At 38.6% G+C, this 24175-nt stretch overlaps 1 protein-coding gene and 1 pseudogene across 1 annotated transcript in view; both read right to left on the bottom strand.

The window, feature by feature from the left end:
• The window catches only part of LOC110632042 (homeobox-leucine zipper protein PROTODERMAL FACTOR 2), a 94928-nt gene that overhangs the window by 15523 nt on the left and 55230 nt on the right, over positions 1 to 24175 (bottom strand). The window lies entirely within an intron of this gene.
• LOC131170707 (polyadenylation and cleavage factor homolog 4-like) lies at positions 523 to 7170 on the bottom strand (annotated as a pseudogene).

The raw sequence follows: 24175 nt of genomic DNA, 5'->3' as shown, positions 1-24175 counted from the left end.
AAATGACAAAATTGCATTATTTCAAAAAAATTCACTCAACCATAGAAAGAAGCAAACTACATGAATTACCAACACTTGCATAGAAGAGTTACTGCAACTACAAAACAAGGACAAGAACTTCATTGAATAAACTTGGTTTACATGATGGAGAACAGAAAGAAAATGTTCATAACATAAGGGAAATGTTCTCCATTGTGCCTTTGCTGCCCACTGATTCATCACTTGGATGAGAATTGAACAATCCTCAAACGGAATCTGCACGGAAGCTAGAACAGTAATTCCCCTGCAGAATGTCAAAACAAGTAGCAAAAGAGATATCCCAGAAACTCCACCAGAAAGAAGTAGTTTATTTTTTTTTATTGGGGTGGGGTGTGGGAGGGGGTGGGGTGGGGTTGGGGGTGGGGGTCGTTTTATTTAAGAACCTAACAAAAAAATAATAAAAAGATTTCCTTCATGTTTCTCTTTTCAAAATGAAAGTAATCCTAAATGTCCCTCTGGATGTTTTGGCAGCTTAAGAAAACCGGAATACCAAAACAGAGAATTTGTAACCTTTTTGCTGCAAGATGATATGCATGGTACAAGTCCAACTATACATGTACAGTTTCTGGCATAAAGCCAAAGTATTGCAAGCTCAAACACTACTGTAAAAAATCGAAGTGCATGCTACTAACATCACTAAACTCAAACTATGCTACAGAAGACTTTGAAGCCGATCTAATATACTTAACTCCGCATTTGTTTTCTGTGACTAGCCTCTTCAGTGTTTCCCTGCAGATGAAAAGAAACTAAATTAGAGAGAGAGAGAGAGAGAGAGAGAGAGAGAGAGAGTAACTATATCACAGATAGCGACCAGATAATTCTCAAAGATGGGGAAAATAACACTGGGACACATTCTTCTTCAACTGGAATTTCAACTTACAGGGATCAAAACATGATTGCACATTTTTTAAAAAAATGGAGATATGGAAACACGTTCAGCTCATGCAAACACTAAATTAATTGACCAACTAAAGACATGCTTTAAGAGCATAGACAAGACCCTACAATCAGATTCTCTCATGCTTAACAACATTCGACTATGCTTCCATTAATATTGACAAGCAAAAATATTCATAATTACAAGGTAGGGAGGTGAGCAGCATATGTGCTCCATCTCAATTCAAATATCCTGTTAATCTACAGAACAGTGATCGATGGCATACTCTCCAACATATAACAAATAAGTCAAACACATACACAGTAATATCCTATACGATAGCATTTTGATGACCATAATTATAACAGAATAACAAAACTAAAATCACAGAGATGACCCATGGGAAATGCATACCGCTTCTTCATGTCTAAAATCGTCAGGCAGAACCACACTAGACTCAGACCTGCATTTAGCATGTACTATAGGACCTAACTGGGACCTATCCAAGCCTGCTGTTGACCCATCAGGTGCATTCAGGTAGACAGCCCCTTTGTACATCCATTCCTCAGTTTCATCACTATAGAAATCATCAAAAGGCTCTCCACATAATGCACATGCATTCTGTTCCTCATCAGCAGGAACAGCCATTTCCTCATCATCCTTCTTCTCCACGATGGTCTCAGTAGGCAAAAATCCAGGAACTGCTTCAGTTCCCAATGCCTCTGCCCCACTAAGCCACATATTTGCACTAACAAACCACTTGCGAGAGGGTTTCTGCTTACGGTTCTTGGACATCCGGTTCTTAGTAACGTGCCAATCCATGTGATTACTGTGCTCTTCTTGACACTTAAATCTATGGCCACATGTTGTACACTGCCTGGGCAAATCAGCATATAAGGCAGTTACTGCTGACTCATGGCGCACCTTAAGAAGATCAGCATTGAACTCCAGTCCCACAGAATCCTACACATTGAGCCACATGGTTGAGGGAGATACAGATTTATTTTGAGAGAGAGAGAGATACACTGTATAAACAAGTACCTGTACAGGTGTTTTGCTTGTCAATGAGATCAAACCTTGAGCCATGAGAGAACTAATCAAACCCGAAAAATCACTGCCTGGTGATTGGTTAGAGGCAACTGGACCAGCATTTTGAGAGTTAGGTATCATTTGAGAAGCAGGAGGAGGACCTGGAGGTAGAGGTGGCCGGACCCCAACCTGTGAATGCAAGGCGTTTGGGATATTGTTGAATACTAAAGGAAGCCCAGCAGGTACAGCATTTGAAGGAACCATACTCATGACAGCACCATGCCCTTTCATGGCATATCCATGGCACAGTGGAACAGACTGTGGATAAGGAGGCAGTGAAGCCACAGATGGCGGAAGATTTTCTAGAGCCTCATTAGATGGAAGATACTGTAGCTGAAAAGGATTAGATTGAGACTGGTTTGGCTTATTCTGAGTAGTACGTTGACCGGGTAATAGTGGTCGCTTCATCAAACTGGGTTCTTTGCTTTCAACACTATTGAACTGTTGCTCCGTCAAAAAGGAAGACTTATGTAAACTATGATTTACAGTATTAGTTCCAGTTACTGAATCAAATTGACTTCTACTCTGCTTCTGTGGTGGAAAAATGTGGTGCACAGGAGGTGGATGAGATTTATGCACATTTACATGAGGCCATACCCCAGTTGATGATGGTGCAATACTGGAAATCAACCGTGATGAAAGAGTTGGAGGCCCGACAAGCTGGGCATCAGTATCTGGAAGTTTGTCACTGAGGGAAGCCAAACTCTTACTGCCTGAATAGGGTATACCACTTCTAGAAAAGGGTATCTGAAATTCCCTACTTTCTTTAGCATTTACGAGATCTGTTGTCTGAGGGAAGTGATGTGGCAACTTCCACGCTTCTCGAGGAAATCGAGAACCCATAATCTGATTTCTCTCAGTTTGGAATCCAGTTATCTTAGCTGCAGATCCATGACCAGGCTGCAGCAAAAAAATAAGTACTTTTGCAAGTGAGGCCAAAGCTTTAAGTCCGCTTTTCTATTCACAATTACATGTGAAAAGCATAATTGGAAAACACAAAGACAAATGTGTAAGTATGTCTCTAGTGAGTGAACATACTACATTACTAACTTTAAAATATAATTTTACATGCACAAACAAAATAAATATAAATAAAAGAACCTTAACAATCCACAAAGATTAGAATTAAAAAGGATTTATTGTGGAAACGATAATTAGTTATGCAAGTATGAAACTAAGATACAAATTATGTGCCTTGTAACAACAATGATGCTGTAGATGAACTCCAAATGACACTGGCATAAAATGGCCCAGTAGGAGAGAAAAGAAACCCATTTTTTTTTTTCTAAATGGAAATCCCTTATCAGACTCCCAGTAACAATAATTTTCAACAATCAAAACCTTCCCTTTTTCTTTAATTTCAGAAAACAATCTTATGATAGCAAAAATTCCTTCATCATGGTTGGATTGAGCAGTTTTGCAAATAAGAATAGTATCACTCCAAATCAATAAATTTATTTATGCCACATAAAAGGAATGGCAGCAAACAAATTGAGGAAGCTTACGCCCAGAATGGGGACTGCATCTTCAGCAATATTAGAGGAATCATCCGCCAACGATAGCTGAGCCTGACCAGATAGATTGCTCCCAATATCAGAATCCAATTGGCCAGCAACAGTCGTTCCAATGCCAGCCCTAGCCCCAGCCCCTACGAAAGGTGGAACAGATGGTAAGAAATCATTGCTCCTGCTGCGGTCAGCTAGAGTAGGGCTCATATCTTCCCAGTCAAATTCCTCCTCTTCAGTATTCTGCCAAGATCTTGGACCCACTTTATTGGCGATGCCATCAAAATCTACACGTTCGATTTGCAACAGTTTACTATTTGGAATTCTGTTCCGTCCTGTCATCTCCATATGCATCTATTAAAGCTCTGGGTCCTTGACGCCACGCCCATTGGATAGGCCATATGCAATAGATGCTTCCAGTCGGTTATGGTTATCATCATAATACTGTTTTCTTCTCCGTTCATTTGTCTCTTCATCTCTTCCAATGGCTCTAACAGGTCCATAATTGAGCACTGGATGGGATGGAGAAGCCCCATCAACAAATCTTCGAGGAGAATTTCCCATGGTAAAGTCATCAACTTCTGAAGGCAATGGCCTCTCAGCTCCAACTCTTGAAGGTGACAAGCGTCTCACAAGCCCAGAACTTGAAGATGGGTGCAGCTTATTAACCCCAAGTGTAAAAGATGTATGACCTACACTTCCCGCTGTATTTAATCTTTGGGCTCCAACCTGTGAAGATTTGACCTCTGCATGATCAGAATCATATTCATCATAACCAATGGCAGGTTTTTTACTATATATTTTTAGAGTTGATGAAGCTCCTCTTACATGCTGAGCATTCTGCAAAGGTTACAAAAACTTATAGTTTTTAGATGTATGCATTGTCTACAATGTATAAGTGCTCATATACATAAAAGTTCATTGCATAAGTACAGAATTAATAGCTCAAAAATAGATATATTTTGCTAGCCAGGTAAACTATAAGCAAGCTACAATCAGAAAATCAACAACAAAAGAAGGATGAAGCTCATGATCCAAGTCTGCCCAAACTGGGGGAAGGAGCATAAACAAAAAGAACATTATTAAAAAAAATAAATGAATGTTGTGAAATAATTTCATTTAAAAAAAATTGATTCAACTACTTTTTGAACCTACTCTAAGAAGGGCCAACAGAACCACATGGCATTGTCTACAATGTTTAGAGTGGAGAAAGCGAATCCATATAGCCGACTCAAAATTTTTGAGATAAAGGCTTAGTTGAGTTGAGTTGAGTTGAGTTTACCTACCTTCAAGGCTAGTCATAATATTATTTCAATCCTTCCCCATCAGGGGTTTTTTTTACTTATTTTGGATCTTTTAAATGCATTTGTGTTACAGACTTCTGCCATTCAGAATGCTTAATCATTGTCGAAATTAGCAATGTAGCACCAGAATAAGGCACAACCTTTGATATCTCTTTCATATTCTCTTGTTTTTTCTCTGATAAGCAAAAATATATGGAAAATTTGACACATATCATAGCGGAAAGATAATTAGATCACATTTGGAAACATTTAATCCATGTGTAAGGAACCAATCTACTCCAAAGAGTCAATAGAATCATTAAGCTAGAAAGAAGGAACTAACAAATCAACATTCCAGAGCAACTCTAGTGTTGAATGGAGGAGATAAATTCCTTTCTCAAAAAGGGTCCTGCCAAAGCAGGATCATAAGGTATTAATTGTCATCTACCCTAAGTTCCCCACATATGTTTTATCAAGAAACTCATTTTAAAATAAATATCCATATGCAGAACATATAAAGGGTCACACAAATAAAATCCACTACGTAGAGCATCTTTGATAGGAATGTGAAAATTGAATCAAGAGAATGGAAAGCTCTATTGCTGAAACATTAATAACTAAGAAAAATGTTGAAACTCCATGGCATTTGATTAATATAAGTCTGACACTAATTCTGAAGCTGTACAATTCACCAAGATCATCTTTTCCTACAAACAAAAACTGGTGGTAATAGTCCAGCAAAATGGTGACTACAACATGCAGCTTGAGAATTGATGTACAAGAATCCCAAAAGAAAATCCTAAACATGAACACTAAGTCTTGTCTACAGGACTCCTACAGTATGCTGCAGTCTAACCCACACAAAGGCATAGATCTAATTGAAAAGCTTACATTATCTGAAGAATGTTCCAACTGACGTAAATATTTTGGATTAACATGTATGCCATGGGTTGGCCTTGGTGAATCAGATGCCTTCAAGGAAGACAAGCCAGAGGATTGACTATTAACTTGTGGAGAAAACTGCAGTTGAGTCTCAATCTTGCTAAGCACAGAAGGTGGAAACACTGTAGACCATGTACCAAACAGGTGACGCATTGAAGGATACAGGTTAGGGTGAACTTGTCTGTATGCCTCACAGAAAACCTGAACAAGTAACAAAACTTGCAAGTTTGTTAATATAGTGCAACCTGAAATGCAAAATGAGGTGCAACCTGAAATGCAAAATGAGTATCAAGAAAACTATGCAAGTGACTCACCTCTGGTAAGCGGGATGAGAAGTATTTAACATATTCACGGCCAATGTTCTTGACAATGCTGTCCAAAAGATATAGCGATGGCAGTTTTTGATCCACAGGAACCTGTAGAAGATATATGTATATATATATAAAAAAAAAGCATAAAACATACAGCCATCCAACTATGAAAAACATAGATATCCAAATTTAAAATTCTTCCAATCTCCTACTGTTCGTTATCAACAAGGGAAGAGAAGAGCAATGAAATTGTAAATTTTTAATTGATGAACCTTCAACATTTTCTATATTGGTTCCAAAAACAGAAAATTCTCTAACTTAAATATTCAAATGTTACCATCCAAATAAACCTTCCAAACCCCAAAAACTAAACCCAGTAGAAATAAAAAATTATCCAATAAAAAAAATATACAAAAATTGTCCCAAAACCCTTCAACGGACCTCGATGATGCGGGCACAGATAGCGTCAGCAATGCCCTCCCCATGCTCCCTCAACTCGCCGGCAATAATCGTCAAATCGGTAATGACAGGCTTCGAATTGAAAATCAATTCATCAAGCACCAACTCATAAAGCTGCACAATCTCCTGGGTGCTCAGAATAGGCCCTGCCACGTCATCCTCCTCCGCAGACACCCTGACCTGCTCTTCCCGCTGCTTCAACAATGCCTTGAACCTGTCAAACAATGACGGTGGCGGCTTCTGCGATAGCTCATTGCTGGGCATGGGCTTGGAGGAGCTACTAGTAAACCTAGGGTTTTGAAGTACTTTATCCGAGTCCATTTCCAGTCAAGCCGAGAGAAAAGAGTAACAAAAAAAGTAATAAAGAGTGCGAATTAGGGTTTGGAAGAAACATGAGAAGACGCTGATTGAATTAGGGTTTCTAATCGTCACCCTGGAATTAGAGAGACAGAGCATAGAGTTTGAACTGGTAGTTTCTCGGTGAGATTGAGACTAGCATCGAGATGCGTGATGTGTTTATGTTATTTTTATCAGCGGTTGAAATTCAACGGAATTGGCTTCGGGTTATAGATTAACCACCTTGATCTTGATATGGGGTTTCACATCAACGGTCGGTTTTGGCTTCTGTGCTCTGCCTAGGACAGAATCGAGAGCACTTAGAGAACGGTGGCTTCTCTATATAAAAATGGGGTATTTAAATTTAAAATAAATTATTTGTATAAAAATAACTAACATTGTCTTAATTTAAAATATTCAAATTTTAAGAATTTAATTTAAGAATTATTAAATTTTGATCTCTTAGGAGATTTATATCTCTTATTACATCCTTTTATAATGCATCCTTATCTAAATGAAAAAACACTATTCCTAGTAATAAAAAAAATTAAATTATAATTTAATCCTTTAAATTTGATAAAATTTATATATTAGTCCATAGATTTCTAAAACCTACATTTTTAATCCTTAACATTTTAATAAACTTTTAGATTAGTCAATACTGTTAGAATCACAATTAAATCACTGTTAATTTTAACAAAATTTTCAAAATACTCTTTACTATATTTTCTATCAAAAAGAATTTAATCTTTAAAATTTAGTAAAACTTACAAATTAATTCTTAAAGTTTAGTGAAATCTACATATTAATATCTGTATTTTTAAAACTAACTTATTTAGTACTTAACATTTTAATATATATATATGTACTAATCTCTCCGTCTAATTTTCTATCCAAATTACTATTGACTACAAAAAATCAAAATGCACTTTATTTATAAAATTTAATATGAAACAAAATAATTCTTGAGATTTTGATTTATTAACAAAAATAGTCTTTGTTTTATTTTTAATTTTACAAATTACATATGTTAAACTTTTTAACATAATTAATAGTTAATTTTGCAAAATAATTATTAATAACAAAATTAACTATTAATAAATCCTAATTTTTAATTTTTTAAATTGTATATAACTTTAATAACTATTAAATTGTATGTATGTTTTATATTATATTGTTAAAATGCAATGATAAATTTGTAATTAACAAAAATATAAGGATCTTTAAGTAATTAACTAATACTTCAAAAATTATAACTATTTACAAAATAATCTTTATATATTTATTATTACAAAAATATAAGAACTTATTTGTAAATAATTATAATATTTTAGAGATCATTTTGTATTTAACTAAAATTTTTAAGAAAATTAAAGTAATTAGCTGATATTTTTAACAATTATAATTTACAATAACTAAATTGTTTCAAATAAAAAAAATAGTAAAAGATATTTTGGTTATTTTTGCTAAAGTTAACGGCAACTTATTTGTGATTATAATGGTATTGATTAATATGTTAGTTTATTAAAATGTTAATAATTAAATAAGTGAATTTTAAAAATATAAAAATTAATGTGTATATTTTACTAAATTTTAAGAATTAAATTATAATTTGCGCGGAAAAAAAATAAAATGAGATTAATGATAAGAGAAGATAAACATTGGTGAAAATATTTATAAATGAGTTTAACTCCGTTATAAAATTGACTGTTTGAGATGAGAATATGAATTACCTTTTTAACTATTTTAAGTTTTGAGATTTGTAGATTAAAATTTATAAGATTGGACATTTGTGAGTGATCAAATATGGAGACTGAAATAATTTTGACATCATATTAATAAAATGGATCAAATATAATAAAAAAAATTGATACATAATTTGAGTAATTTTCTTTTTCAAAAAGCACCTTTGGGATAACAATCCATTATTTACAAGGAGTTGAAGGATATTTAGTAGAAGAGGACGAAGAAAGAATTGGATTGATTTTTTGTAATTCAATTTATTATATATATTTATATTAAATTTGAACTAAACTTGAAATAAAATATTTTTTTATTAATAAATTTTAATTTAATAATACTCAAATCATTTTTAGGATGTTTGATTTCAGTTCAGTTAGGAATTAGTCTAAAAATTGAAATTTTGAAATTTCGGTACGGTTTTGGTTCGATTTTTTATTATTTTGATTTCAGTTCGATACAGTTCTCAGTTCTTCAGTTTTAAATTGGTTCGGTATGATTTCAGTTCGGTTATCGGTTCTTAAAATAATTTTATGTAATTATTTCCTTAAAAAGTCATACTTGAATTAGCATTTAAGTTTTGAATTGAGTTATTAATACATAACATATCATATAATATATCTTTTAACTATACCTAAATTATATAATCTTTAATTATAAGATGCATACATAATTTATGATTAAATATATTATATAATATAATAGTATATCATATAATATACATTTTAACTATTTATTAATCATATAATATTTAACTATAAGATACAAATATAATTAATAATTAATATATATATATATATATTAATATAAGATAATAGTATATTTATAATTAAGAATGATAAGGTAGTTTAATATATTTATAACTAAAATTATTAAGAAATTATAAAAAAATGACATATAATATTAAGTTATATTTAATTCATAATTATATATACATGCATAAGTATATATAATTATATTGAAAGTATATAATACATTTAAAAAAACATAGAAAAACATATATATAAATTTGATTATCGATTCGGTACAATTTCAGTTTGATTTCGGTACGATTCTGGTTCGATTCTTAATAAAGAATCAGAACTGAACTAAAATATGAAAATAAATTCGGTTTGATATGATTTCTATCGATTCGGTACAGTTCTTCGATTTGGTTTGATTCCCTCAATAACCGTGTACAGCCCTAATCATTTTTATGATTCTAAAATGATTTTTATTTAATAATACTCAAATCATTTTTATGATTCTAAAATGATTTTGAACTGATATTCATATAAAATTAAATAAAAAAAAATATTTTATGCTGTTAGTAACTAATTGGTGTTAAGCACTGATATAAAGTGCTCATAATTATTTTTTTAGTTTTATTGTCTAATTTAAACAAAAAATTAAAAATAAATTAAATTAAATTTCTTCAATAAATACATAATATAATTAAACTTTAAGAAAAATAAAATAAAATTCATGCAAAAGTGTTGTTTTATTTTTTTATATTTATTATTTTAATAATATGCTTTTTTTATCATCAACGTGGCAACGCTATAAATTTTTTAATAATATTTATAATTTTGAAATTTAGATATAATAAATTAATAATGTTATTGGTAGAATAACTTATAAATTCACCGAATGTAAAATAGCATAATTAATGTATTTATAATTATTTTTGTATCATTTTAATATATAATGTGCATATCAAATGTTTTTTTTATATAATTTTATTATCCGTTTATCTAATGATTCATGTAGTCAAATCATATCATACTAAATTTATTAATATATCTGAAAATTTTGAATTAATATTCATACAATTTGTGATAGTAAAAAAAAGGAAATCATTAATATTCATATATTTATATTATTAATTTGAACGGCGGTATGATATTTAATTTAATATTAAAATTCTAATGCCTAATAGCGCATCAACTCTCTAGCGATAAAAGCATAGAATTATGTAATAATTTTTTTTATAATTTCTTAAAAAAATGTTTTAGACTCTTTTTGTTTTACGAAAAATGACTTATAAATGAAAAATATTTTTCATAAAAAATATATTTTCCATAAAAAATTTTCCATTATTTGGTTTTAATGTTAAATTAATAATATTTATTTATTTCATATATGTATAAGTGTGTTCACATTTTAATAAGATTTTTAAAGCTAAGGAAATGAAAAATGACGATAACACTCCTAATTTTTAAATTTATTATTTTATAGGTAAATATTAATATTTTATTTTATTTAAATTTTAGGAAATTATTTGAAATTTTTTGGATTTTAGAAAGCGGGTTTGATTTTCCAAAAATATAAAATTTTGATGATTTTTAAAAATTAATTTAAAGAACATGTGGCAAAACTAAAAATATATTTGGACTCTACGAATATTTCTGAGTTTTATATAAATTTTTCATGATTTTTGGGCCTCGTTTCGATCCCAAGGCAGAGTAAAAATTTAAATTTTTGTATCATAAATCAGACAAGTCAAATAGAACCGATTGAATCGGACCGGCCCACTTCCCTTTTTTTCTTCTCTTCCGCACGTTCCCGACAGCCCTCCTTCTCTCATCGTTTTCTCTCTCTTCCCTCCACCCCTCGCCGGCCAGCCATTGCCCCAGCCTCCCTCACACGCCGGCGCACCTCCAGGCCACCTCCCCGCAGCCAGCCAATGCTCCAGGTGGCTGAAAAAGTCGCACAAAGTCTCCCCTGCGTGTGCGCATCGTTTCATCTTCCCTGGCCGATTTTGGTCGATTCGGCCACCAATCAGACCGGGTCTTGTGTCAAAACCCATCTACACCTCGAAAACTTTCTATAGACACCAAGAACACCAAAATCCATTGAGCGGTTTGCCCAATTTTTGTCCAGGAAGTTTTAGCCCATTTCGATTTTTGGGCTAAATTTCTCACAAACCGTGAACTCCACGAGAAAACCGAGAGTACCAGAGTGCTCTACTTGTAGAGAGTTTTGCGACAATACCAATTTCAAATTTTTTCAACACTATTTTTTGGTGGGTCCCACGAAACTTCGTAGTATTTTTCTGAGTGCTAAATGAGTTTAGAAAATTCTATAAAAATTATATACTAACCCCCGTGTTGTGGGCTTCGTGTAGGTACCTTTAATTCACGAGAATTCAACGGTTGCCCGGGTCTATAAATTTTAGGCCGGGCAGACAAGCTACCGAAAAAGTCTTGAAATTGAGTCAAGATTTTGGCTATCCCATAGTTGTTAGATGTCCTGAGTGCGTTCCCGAGGTCCGAATCTGCATAGGTAAACCCGAATCTTACTTTTTCTTAATTATCTAGTGCTTGAATTAGATTAAAAATCCATAGAATATTCATGATAGCTTAGAAAATTAAAATTCCTTTTGCATTAGCTTAGTAATATTGTTAAGGATCGCGGGGCAAAGTTTTAGAATTTTTAGAGCTCATTTGGGTAGATTTTGCAAAAGGGTTAATTATAAGGACTAAACTGTAATTTTTCACATTGTAATTGTTGACTGTTTGAATGGGCCCAGGAGGGGCTATGTGATGTGATTGAGTTGTGAATGTGTGATTGGTGGATATAGAAATGCATTTTGAGCCATTTTGTAGGTTGAATAAGTCCTAGGTATAAGGGAGACTCCGCCGAATTTTCGACACGACTTAGGACATCTTTGGTCTTTACTTAGTTTGTATTGAATCAAATGTATTAAATAATTATAATAAAATTGTCAGATAAGCCGGGACAGTCTTTCTCCTCAGCCTAGCCGCCACAGTGACCTTAATTTAAGTCTATGAGTAAAATATTAATTTTAATTATAATTTCGATATTGTTATATGTTCAAGCATGCCCATGCATCACTTATAAATATGTATCTATGTGGTAAACACTAGGCACATTTTATATTGCATTCATAAATGTTGAAGTGCCATGGATGTTGTTTGTGGTAATTTGGAGCAGTGTGTGTGCATAGCGTGCGTGTGGTATGGTATTGGATATGGACAGGACAGGTAGACATGGCTTGAGAGACACTCGTTGGGACCCGATCCTTCGGGGTAGATATGGCTTGAGAGACACTCGCTGGGACCCCGCACTTGGTTTATTAAGCGAAAGTTTAGCTTGAGAGACACTCGCTGGCGGAAATTGGATTAAGAGAGCTGTATAGGGGATCAGCTCCCATATATGTATTGCTTGACAGTGTTAGGTGTGTGAGTGCTCCAAATTGCCTTTTTGCTGTTATTATATGAATTGTATAAAAATTATGAGGATGTTGCATATCACTCCACAGGGTGCATTAGCTTTAGATAGCTATAGAGATTATGATTAAAATTAGTATTTTACTCTCTGAGTCGAACTCTCACTCCTGTTCATCTATTTTTCCAAGTTACAAGAGGATTATTTGTTGTGGCTAACCTGCTCTTCTTCTTCGCAGGTCCATTAATAGTATTTAATGTATTTTGTATAATTAAGTTAAATTTTAGACTCCGCATATGTTAGAAGCACTTATTTTTATTTTGGACTTGTATTATAAAAGTTATGTTGGACCTATAAAATTATTAACTGTATGCATGATGGGATTGGATGAGGGAGCTGAGCTCCTATTTGAGTTATGACATTTTGATTATGTGGAGGGTGAGCTGAGCTTTCCAATTTATTATATATTATGTTTATAGGTCCGGCGAGTCAAAAACTCTCCGTTGAATGGTCCATTTTATAGCCAGACTCTGTCCGGTTGAATTCTTGAAATTGGGCTAAAATGGGCCTTAGAGTTGGATTGAGGAATAGTTAGGCTTACTACGGGCCTCAGGGGCTTTAGGCTGGCCTTGGTCCTAGTGTCGGTCCGGCCCATAGGTTGGGTTATAACAAATGTGGTATCAGAGCTTAGGCTCCAGATTCATAGGAATATTTGTCTAAAGTGTTGGGAAGAGTTTAATAGGAGTCACATGCGGAGAATAAGGTCCACATTCATCTTGCATTATCATCTTCGCTTCTAGTTTCTGCTTTGTATAATTGTGTGCAAATATGAGTCTATAAAGCTTTGTAACATGCCATTTTGAATTTTTGTGGGCTAATGCTATTGAATTTCAGGAAAATGCATAGAAGCAGAAGAGCTGCCACTGCACCAGAACCGAATGTGCCTGACGAGGTGTCGGCACAGGATGAGGCGCCTGCCCCAAGGAGACGGGGTAGGAGACCTAGAGTTGCTCAAGTAGAAGAGCAGCCGCCACCAGTTCAGGAACAGTCTTTTATGGCCCAAGGTCCCATGGACCTAATGACAGCTACCTTAGCTGGATTGCAGAGAACCATCGATATGATGGCACAATATATGGTCTACCCTCCCCAACAACAGCAGTCCACTGCACTAAGAGGGGAACCTTACAAACAAATAATTAATTTCAAGAAGTTGGTCCCTGGTACTTATGATGTGTCAGATGATGCCTATCGATTTTTGGATTCCTGCAAACAGGCAGGGATGGAGTTGCAGTTGACTGATAGAAGGCTTATAGAGTATGTGCAGCATGTCATGGGGCCTGTGCCTAGGCAATGGATGAATGACTACATATTACCGGGGATTGAAGGTTTGTCTTGGACTCAGTTTGTAAAACCGTTTATCAACAGGTTTGTGCCAGAAAGCTTCAGAGATCAAAAGCAGTGGGCCTTTGAGGCCTTAAGGCAGAATGACAAATCTGTAGATGAATATGCTACAGAATTTATGAAACTGAGCAGGTATGCCCCTACAGCAGTGGCTACAGAAAGTATGAAGGTAAAGAGGTTCCTAAAGGGGCTGGACAAGAGGTATGCAAACCTGACCATAATGTCTGATCAGTCTTTTGATATGGTAGTTGATCGAGCTCGACAGATTAAGATTAGCTAAATAGGAGATGACAGTGGAAAGGCAAAGAAGAATAGAGCAGAAGGTTCTTCAGGTGTTCCCTACATGGGTACCACGAATAGTGGCGACCAAAGTTACTACAAAGGAAGAGGTAGAAGCAACAAGAAGGGTGGTTTTAAACACAAATCTCGAGGATTCAGACCAGGGTACGGATCCAGCAGTGATCACAGTTCAAGTTATAGCAGTTTTGGGTTTGGTTCAGGATCCTCCTTGGCACCTTGCACAAAGTGTGGAAGAGGACATTTAGGACCTTGTATGATGGGTTCAGAAGTATGTTTCCGGTGTGGCCAGCAGGGTCACTTTGCTAGAGAATGTCCAGTGTTCAATGAGCCATAGATGGGGTTACAGGGTTCTATTGCAAATGTTCCTCGTCAGTTATATCCTGGTGCTTCCAGCATAACAGGTAGTCAGTTCAGTGGCCAACAGGACCGAGGACAAGGAGGACATGAATTTGGAGGTAGATCAGGAGGTAGAAGTCAATATCAGGGTTCTGCAACACAGGGTAGGGGTCAAGCTCGTGTTTTCACCTTGTCCCACCAGGATGCTCAGGCTTCCAATGTAGTTGTGGCAGGTATTCTTCTAGTCTGTTCTTATGAGGCTCGTGTTTTGATAGATCCGGGTACTACGCACTCATTTGTCTCCCCAGTTTTTGCCATGAGATTGGGTAGGAACCCTACAACTTTAAAAAGCCCTTTGTCTATAGCTACCCCGCTTAGTGACAACATAGATGTAGATATGGTTTTTTCGGGTAGCCCAGTAGTAGTGGATGGAAGGATCCTCCCAGCAGATTTGGTTCCTCTACCAGTAATGGATTTTGATGCAATTTTGGGAATGGATTGGCTGGCAACTCATTATGCCACTTTAGACTGCAGGAACAAAAATGTGTATTTCCACATACATGGTGTGGAAGAGTTTAGCTTTGATGGTGACAAGAGCGTGGCTCCATATAATTTGGTGTCTACAATTAGTGCTAGAAAAATGTTGAGGCGTGGATGTCAAGGGTATTTGGCATTGGTGAGAGATACATCTGTAGAAGGTGTTAACATGGAAAATGTTCCTGTTGTCAAAGAATTCATGGATATCTTCCCTGAGGAGCTTCCAAGGTTGCCACCAGGAAGGGAAATAGAGTTCTGCATTGATGTTATGCCGGGTACAAACCCACTATCAATGCCACCTTACATAATGGCACCAGCAAAATTGAAAGAGCTAAAGGAGCAATTACAGGAGCTTTTGGACAAGGGTTTCATACATCCGAGCACTTTACCCTGGGGTGCTCTTATTCTATTTGTGAGAAAGAAAGATGGGTTCTTGAGGTTGAGTATTGATTATAGACAGCTGAACAAGGTAACTGTGAAGAACAAGTATCCACTTCCTCGAATCGATGATCTGTTTGGTCAGCTCCAAGGGGCTAGATTCTTTTCCAAAATAGACCTACGATCAGGCTATCATCAGTTGAGAATTAGGAATGAGGATGTGTCCAAGACAGCATTCAGGACAAGATATGATCATTATGAGTTCTTGGTAATGTTTTTTAGACTCACTAATGCACCAGCGGCCTTTATGGACTTGATGAACAGGGTGTTCAGGCCATTCATGGACCATTTTGTCATCATATTCATAGATGACATTTTGGTATACTCTCGGACTGAGGAAGAACACGTGTGACATTTGAGGATGGTGTTGCAGACTTTGAGAGAGCACCAGCTATATGCCAAATTTTCAAAATGTGAATTTTGGCTAGAAAGCATCCCATTCTTGGGGCACATGATTTCTAGTGAAGGCATTTAAGTGGATCCCAAGCAAATTGAGGCTATAACTGATTGGCTTAGGCCTACAACAGTCACTGAAGTATGAAGTTTTCTGGGCCTAGCTGACTACTATAGGCATTTTGTGCAGGATTTTTCTAAGATAGTAGCTCCCCTAACCAAGTTAACTCGGAAGAATGTTCCATTCATTTAGACAGATGATTGAGATGAGAATTTCCAGAAGCTTAAGGAGTGTCTAACCACCACCCCTTTGTTGACATTACCAATGAGTGGTGAAGGATATACTGTGCACTGTGATGCCTCCAGAGTTGGCTTAGGGTGCGTTTTGATGTATAATGGAAAAGTAATGGCTTATGCTTCAAGGCAGCTAAAGAGGCATAAATAGAACTACCCCACCCATGATTTGGTAATGGTGGCTGTAGTCTTTGCACTAAATATCTGGAGATACTACATGTATGGCGAAGTGTGTGAGATATACACCGACCACAAGAGTTTGAAGTATATCTTCCAACAGAGGGATTTAAATTTGAGATAGAAGAGATGGATGGAGCTTCTGAAGGACTATGATTGTACCATCCAGTACCACCCTGGGAAGGCCAATGTAGTAGCAGATGCTTTGAGCAGAAAATCTTCTAGCAGCTTGGCGCACATATCAGCAAAGAAGAGACCGTTGATTCAGGAAGTACATGAGTTGATGGATCAAGGTCTGATCTTAGATCTTTCAGATGAGGGGGTATTATTGGCTCATTTTTCAGTGAGACTAGACCTGCGAGACAGAGTCAGAGTTTCCCAGCATAGAGACCAGCAATTGATGAAGATCATAAAAAGAGTATAGCATGGTAAAGGTAGTGAGTTTGGATTTACCAATGATGGCGCCCTTATGCAAGGTTCCAGGATATGTGTGCCCGACGTGAACAATCTCAGAAATGAAATCATGCGAGAGGCACACTATAAAATGTACAATGTCCACCCAGGCTCCACCAAGATGTACCATGATATGAAAGATAGCTATTGGTGGAATGGCATGAAGAGAGACATAGCAGACTTTGTGTCCAAGTGCTTGACTTGTTAGAAGGTGAAGGTTGAACACCAGAGGCCATCAGGGAAGCTGCAAGAGCTCCCTATCCTAGAATGGAAGTGGGAAATGATCACTATGGATTTTGTAACTTGGTTGCCTCATACCACGTGGGGATATGATTTGATATGGGTAATTGTAGATCGTCTGACTAAATCAGCTCATTTCTTGCCTATGAAAATCATATATTCTGTTGCACAGGACGCCCGGCTCTATGTTCAAGAAATAGTCAGATTGCATGGAGTTCCTACTTCTATAATATCTGACAGAGGGCCCCAGTTCACTTCTAGGTTTTGGAGGAAGCTGCAAGAGGCACTTGGCACGCAATTAAACTTTAGTACTGCCTTCCACCCTCAGACAGACAGGAAGTCCGAAAGGACAATCCAAACACTGGAAGACATGCTTCATATGTGTGTTTTGGACTTTGGAGGTCAATGGGATGATCAGCTACCCTTAGTGGAGTTTGCCTACAATAACAGTTATCATTCTAGCATAGGGATGGCACCCTATGAGGCGCTATATGGCAGAAAGTGTAGGTCTCCTTTGTGTTGGATGGAAATGAGAGAAGCGAAGGTGCAAGATGTAGACCTAGTGCAGTACACTTCAGAGATGGTTCCTTTAATCAAGGAACGATTGAAAATAGCTTTCAGTAGACAGAAGAGTTATGCAGATCCCAGACAGAGGGATGTGGAGTTTGTAGTAGGCGATTACGTATTCCTGAAGGTTTTTCCAATGAAGGGAGTCATGAGATTTGGGAAAAAGGTCAAGTTGACACCTCGATATATTAGACCTTTTAAGGTTACTGATAGAGTTGGAGCAGTTGCCTATTAGTTGGAGTTACCACCTAACCTTTCTCATGTTCATCTTGTATTTCACATCTCCATGCTCAGGAAATAAATGCCTGATCTTTCTCATGTGCTACAGTCGGGTATAGTAGAGCTGAAGGAAGACTTGACGTTTGAGGAGCAACCTATAACTATAGTGGACTACCAAGTGAGGCAACTAAGATCAAAACAGATCCCTATGGTTAAGGTTTGTGGAGGAGCCAGTTAGTAAAAGAGTGCACTTAGGAGTCAGAGTGGGACATGCATAGCAAGTACCCTTATCTGTTCAATGTGTAATTCTGTACTTTATTCTGCCTTGTGTAAAATTCAAGAACGAATTTTCTGTAAGGGGGAAAGAATATAACACCCCTAATTTTTAAATTTATTATTTTGTGGGTAAATATTAATATTTTATTTTATTTAAATTTTAGGAAATTATTTGAAATTTTTTAGATTTTAGAAATTGGGTTCGATTTTTCGAAAATATAAAATTTTGATGATTTTTAAAAATTAATTTAAAAACCACATGGCCTATATTTGGACTCAATGAATTTTTCTGAGTTTTCTAGAATTTTTTCGAAATTTTTGGGCCTCGTTTTTTATCCCAAAGCAAAGTAAAAATTCAAATTTTTGTATCCTGAATCGGATCGGCCAAATCGAACCAGATCGGATCGGACTGATCGAATCGGACCGGCCCACTTCCCTTTTCTTCTTCTCTTCTGAGCGTTCCCGATAACCCTCCTTCTCTCCTCGTTTTCTCTCTCTTCCCTCCACCCCTCGCTGGCCAGCCACCGCCCCAGCCTCCCCCACACGTCGGCTCACCTCCAGGCCACCTCTCGGCCGCTGGCCAACGCTCCAAGCTATCGGAAAAGTCGCGTGAAGTCCCCCCTATGCGCGTGTCACAGAGGGATAATTTTGCTAACCCAAAACCAGCTCCCCACACCGTGCGACACTTGTTCCTCCAACAAGTCAACCTCAAAGGCCCAAAGATCTCACAGCAACACTTCCCACACGCAAGGAAAAATAGCCAATCACAAGTAAACAGCCAAGAAACACAAGCAGCCCATACACATGCATAAACATACACGTAAAGAAAGGAAGAAGAAAGAGAAACACAATATGATACAAGGATGCTTTTCTTGTATTGCCAAGCTATACAATTACAAGTGTATTTGCTCTCAACTCTCACAAATGTGTAACTCACAATCTGCTAACAAATGAAGAGGGACAAAGCCCTTATATACACTACATGGCTATCCCCTAATGATGGCCAACATGTGGCTAAACTTTAAAATTTTTTATTTTCGATTTTCGATTTTATCAGTTCGGTTCGGTTCGGAACCGAACTGATCGTTTGCACACCCCTATCTGTCGCTGCATGTGCTTGGTGCACTGGTCCCATAAGGCGTCCCACTAACTCAAGTCCATACACACAATTAAGCCCCATGTGAAGCTTGCATGTCCCATGCAATATACGTCCCAATGCCTCAAGTCTCCTGCACACTTGTTGGTGTCATTTGAGGTAGCCAATAAGCAAAAAATTGGTGGACTTTCCGGGAGCAATTCTGATGGGGTAACACTCTCCCTCACTCAGTCTGGCAACGTCCCTGTTGCCTCAAGCCAATACCGCCTCACCACCTCTTCATGCTGCTATAGCTTCAACTCGTGTTCCCAACTAGTCTCTTCAGCTCCACGCGCCTTCCACTTGACCAGATACTCAGTGTAACCAGTATGGGTGCCCCAGGGAGGAACAACCCTGTGCACTACCACTTCCTTTAGCTCATGCTCCAGCGTGCTTGTCACTGTCACCGGTGCCCTCTTCGACTTATTCCTGGTTGGGTCTTCATGGTCAGCGTAGTATGGCTTCAAAAGACTAATGTGGAACACTGGATGGCACTCCAATTGTGCCGGCAATTTCACTCGGTAAGCTACCTTCCCAATGCACCTCTCAATAGGAAAGGGTTCCTCGTATTTTGTCAAGAGCCCCTTGTGCCGTTTGCCATGTGTTCGGTGAAACATCCTCACCAAAACCAAGTCACCCTCCTCAAATTCTAAATGTTTGTGCTTGGAATCAGCCCACTTTTTAATCTTCCTTGAAGCTCGGGCTAGAGAGGTTCTTGCTAGTTCCACCTGTTCCTTCCAATGCTTGGCAAATCGAAATGCAGCCGAGTTCGGACCTTTGTAGGAAATTACCACCGTGTGAGGGGTGAGTGGTTGCTGTCCCGTGGTAATCTCAAAGGGACTTGCTCCCGTCGCCTCACTCTTTTGCAAATTGTATGAAAATTGTGCCACATCCACTAGCTCGGGCCAATCCCGCTGGTTAGCACTTACAAAGTGCCTCAAGTAAAGCTCAAGCAAAGCATTTATGCGCTTCGTTTGCCCATCAGTTTGGGGATGAAAACTGGTGGAGAACCTCAGATCAGTCCCCATCAGTCTAAACAACTCTGTCCAGAACCTGCCGGTGAACCTCGCATCACGGTCACTTACTGTATCTCTCGGCAGTCCCCAATACTTCACTACCCCACAAAAATAGCTTGGCAGCCTCATTCGCATCAAATTGGGCTGGAGTGGGCATAAATATCGCGTATTTGCTGAGCCGGTCCACAACGACTATAATGTTGCCAAGGCCTCCCACCTTCGGCAATCCCACAATAAAATCCATGGAGATACTCTCCCATGGGCGGCTGGGAGTTGGAAGAGGTTCTAACAACCCCGCGGGCTTCCACTGTTCTGACTTATCCTGCTGGCACACTAGGCAAGTTTTGACAAACAACTGGATGTCATCTCCCATCTGTGCCCAATAATAACCTCGCTCAACAAGGGATTGGGTGCGCTGCGCACCAGGTTGGCCAGCCCACCGTGTTTCATGGCACTCCTGCATAACCTCTTTTCTCAAACAGCCCCACCTAGGCACAAACACTGAACCTCTTTTTGTCCTCAATAGCCCCTGGTCATCCTTCCAGAACCTCCTGGTCTTCCCTTGCCCCACCAGCTCCTCTATCAGTCTGGCTTGCAGATCGTGCTGGAGCCCCTCAACAATGCGCTCCAGCAGCCCAGGAGTAGGCTGCGCACTGGTGGCTGCTAATTCCACCTTCCGACTCAAGGCATCAGCTACAAGGTTTGCTTTCTCGGGCTTGTACTCCATTACAAAATCAAACTCTCCCAAGAATGCCTGCCACCTTGCTTGCTTCGGTGATAACTTTCGCAGTGTGAGAAAATAACTCGTAGCCACATTGTCCGTCTTTACGGTAAATTTGCTGCCTAACAGGTAGTGACGCCATGTCCGAATGTAGTGGACAACGACAATCATTTCCTTCTCCTGAATTATATACCGCCACTCGGTATCATTCAGCTTCCTGCTCTCAAAAGCTATCGGGTGTCGATTCTACATGATTACTCCCCCGATGGCAAAGTCAGACGCGTCGGTCTAAACCTCAAATGGTGCAGAGTAGTCCGGCAAACTGAGCATTGGCTCCTCCTGCAATGCGCTCTTTAGCTGTTCAAAGGCGTGCTGGGCTTTTCCATCCTAACACCATGGCTTCTCTTTTTTCAGTAGGTCAGTCAGGGGCACAGCAATATGAGAATAGCCCCTGATGAATCTCCGATAATAATTGGCCATGCCTAGAAAAGATCTCAAATCGGGCACTCTTTTGGGCGGCTCCCATTCTTCGATTGCCTTAATTTTTGCTCGGTCCATTCTGATCTCTCCATTCCCCACAACATGACCCAAAAATGCAACCTGTTGTTGCGCAAACTCGTACTTTTCTTCCTTGACAAAGAGGTGATTCTCTCTCAATTTTTGGAAGACAAGGCGCAAGTGCTCTAGGTGCTCCTCCAATGTCTTGCTATACACAATAATGTCATCGAAATACACAGCAACAAAATTATTAAGGAAAGAGTGAAATACCTTGTTCATCAAAGTGCAAAACGTTGCGGGGCATTGGTGAGTCCAAATGGCATAACTCGGAACTCGTAAGATCCGTAACAGGTAACACAAGCTGTCTTCGATTCGTCACCCCCGGCAATACGAACTTGATAATACCCGGACCTCAAGTCCAATTTGGAAAACCATTGCGCTTCATCTAACCGATCAAACAAATCACCGATATGTAGAATGGGATACTTATTCTTTACGGTAACTTTGTTCAATGCCCGATAATCTATACACATTTTCAAACTGCCATCCTTCTTCCTTTGGAACAAAACAAGCGCACCAAAAGGAGCCTTAGAAGGCTGAATAAATCCCGCATCCAGCAGGTCCCTCAGTTTCAGCTTTAACTCTTCTAACTCCGGAGGCGCCATTCTATATGGCACACCACTTGGTGGATTGGCGCCAGGTAGCAGCTCAATCACATGGTCAACTTCCCTCTTGGGAGGCAATTGTTTCGGTAATTCGCTGGGCATCACATCTCCAAATTCACGCAACACACACTGCACTGCACTGGGCACTTCCACAACCTACTTAACCTCTTCAGCATGTAAAGCCACTAGAAAAGTAGGTTCACACTTCCTCACACCCTTGGCCAGCTGCAAAGCCGACAAGGTACTGCCCCCTACCTTCCTTTTCAACGGCACCATGGAAGCACTCCCATTCTCAACAATGCATAGGCTGTTTGCAAACGGAATGGGGATGGCCTTCACCTTGTCCATAAAATCCATTCCCAACACACAAGCATAGTCATCCGTTGCAACAATAGAAAAATTTATGGAACCAGTCCACTCACCTATTTTCACCACAATGTTGCTTGCCACACCATGCGTTGTAGTAGGAGCAGAATTTACAGCCTTCAGCCAACCCTTTTGTTTTTGGTATGCCATGCCCAACCTCTGTGCTTCTTCAAGCCTCAGAAAATTATCCGTAGCTCCAGTATCCACCAAGGCCTGAACCTCATTCTGCCCAACCTGAAGCTGTGTAAACAACCTGCCTTTGTTGGCCAACTGAACCTCAGCCTGCTTGCCTTTCTCAATAGCGCCTAGTTGCATGGAACCCATGCTGGATCCCTCTTGACGTGGTGGAGGGTCTTCTTTTTCCACAACCCTCACATCCAAGGCCTCATTCTTCGGATAGTCCCTTTCCCTATGCGGCCCTTGGCAGTTATAGCACCACAAGGGAGGTCTTTCGGATGTGTTGTCATTCTTCCCAAACTTCTTGAACTTATCGTCCCAATTTCTCTTCTTTCCATTCCACGGTTTCTTGCCCCCATTGCCCTCCTTTGGTCCATCTTTGGAACCTTCCTTGCTGCCACTTTTTTCTCCCCCACTCTTGCTCTTGCCATCCTTGTTTTTAGCTTTATCGTTCCTCTTGTATTCCACCAAGGATTCAGCAATGGTGATAGAGGTAACAAGATTTGGAGCTCCACGCCTCTCTATTTCGAGTCTCACCCATGCTTGGAGTCCATCTTTGAAGAAGAACAATAGTTCTTGGTCCAGATATTCGGGAATTTCCAACAACACTTCAGAAAATTCTTTCACATACTCCCTTATTGTGCTACGCTGTGTAAGTCTCCTCAACTTGGCCCTTGCCTCATCCGCGGCATTTTCTGGGTAAAACTGCTTCTTGAGTTCACGCTTAAACTTCTTCCACGTCTTAATGCAACACGTCCCTTTCTCCATATCAAGCATCCTTTGACGCCACCAAACCATGGCACTTTCAGCCAAGAAAAGTGGAGCGTTATTCACTTTGCGGGAATCTTCCTCCACTCCTAGGGCTCAGAAGTATTGATCCAATGCCCATAGAAAATTGTCTATCTCCCGTGCGTTCCTAGCACCCTTGAACACACCAGGCTTAGGTACATCCACCCTAGCCGAAGAAGGTGTGAGAGTTGGGTTGGTCCCTCCCCCTTGGGCCACCAATCGCTTCAACAATACAAACTCATCCTTGATCTTCTCTACTTCTTCCTTCAACAGCCGGTTCTCTTCTTGGACAGCAGATAACTCTTCGGCATGAGAGATTTTGAGGGCTTCATTCTCACTTGTTAACCTCTCAAGGGTGACATTAATGGCAGCTTGTAGCTCCGTGCGAGTATCATCTAACCCTTCTCCAAGCTCCACCAAACATTT

This window comes from Hevea brasiliensis, chromosome 11 (genome assembly GCF_030052815.1).
Source record: "Hevea brasiliensis isolate MT/VB/25A 57/8 chromosome 11, ASM3005281v1, whole genome shotgun sequence".
Taxonomy (NCBI): domain Eukaryota; kingdom Viridiplantae; phylum Streptophyta; class Magnoliopsida; order Malpighiales; family Euphorbiaceae; genus Hevea; species Hevea brasiliensis.
The sequence above is the reverse complement of the archived record's forward strand: the minus strand, read 5'-3'. Positions and strand labels throughout refer to the sequence as shown.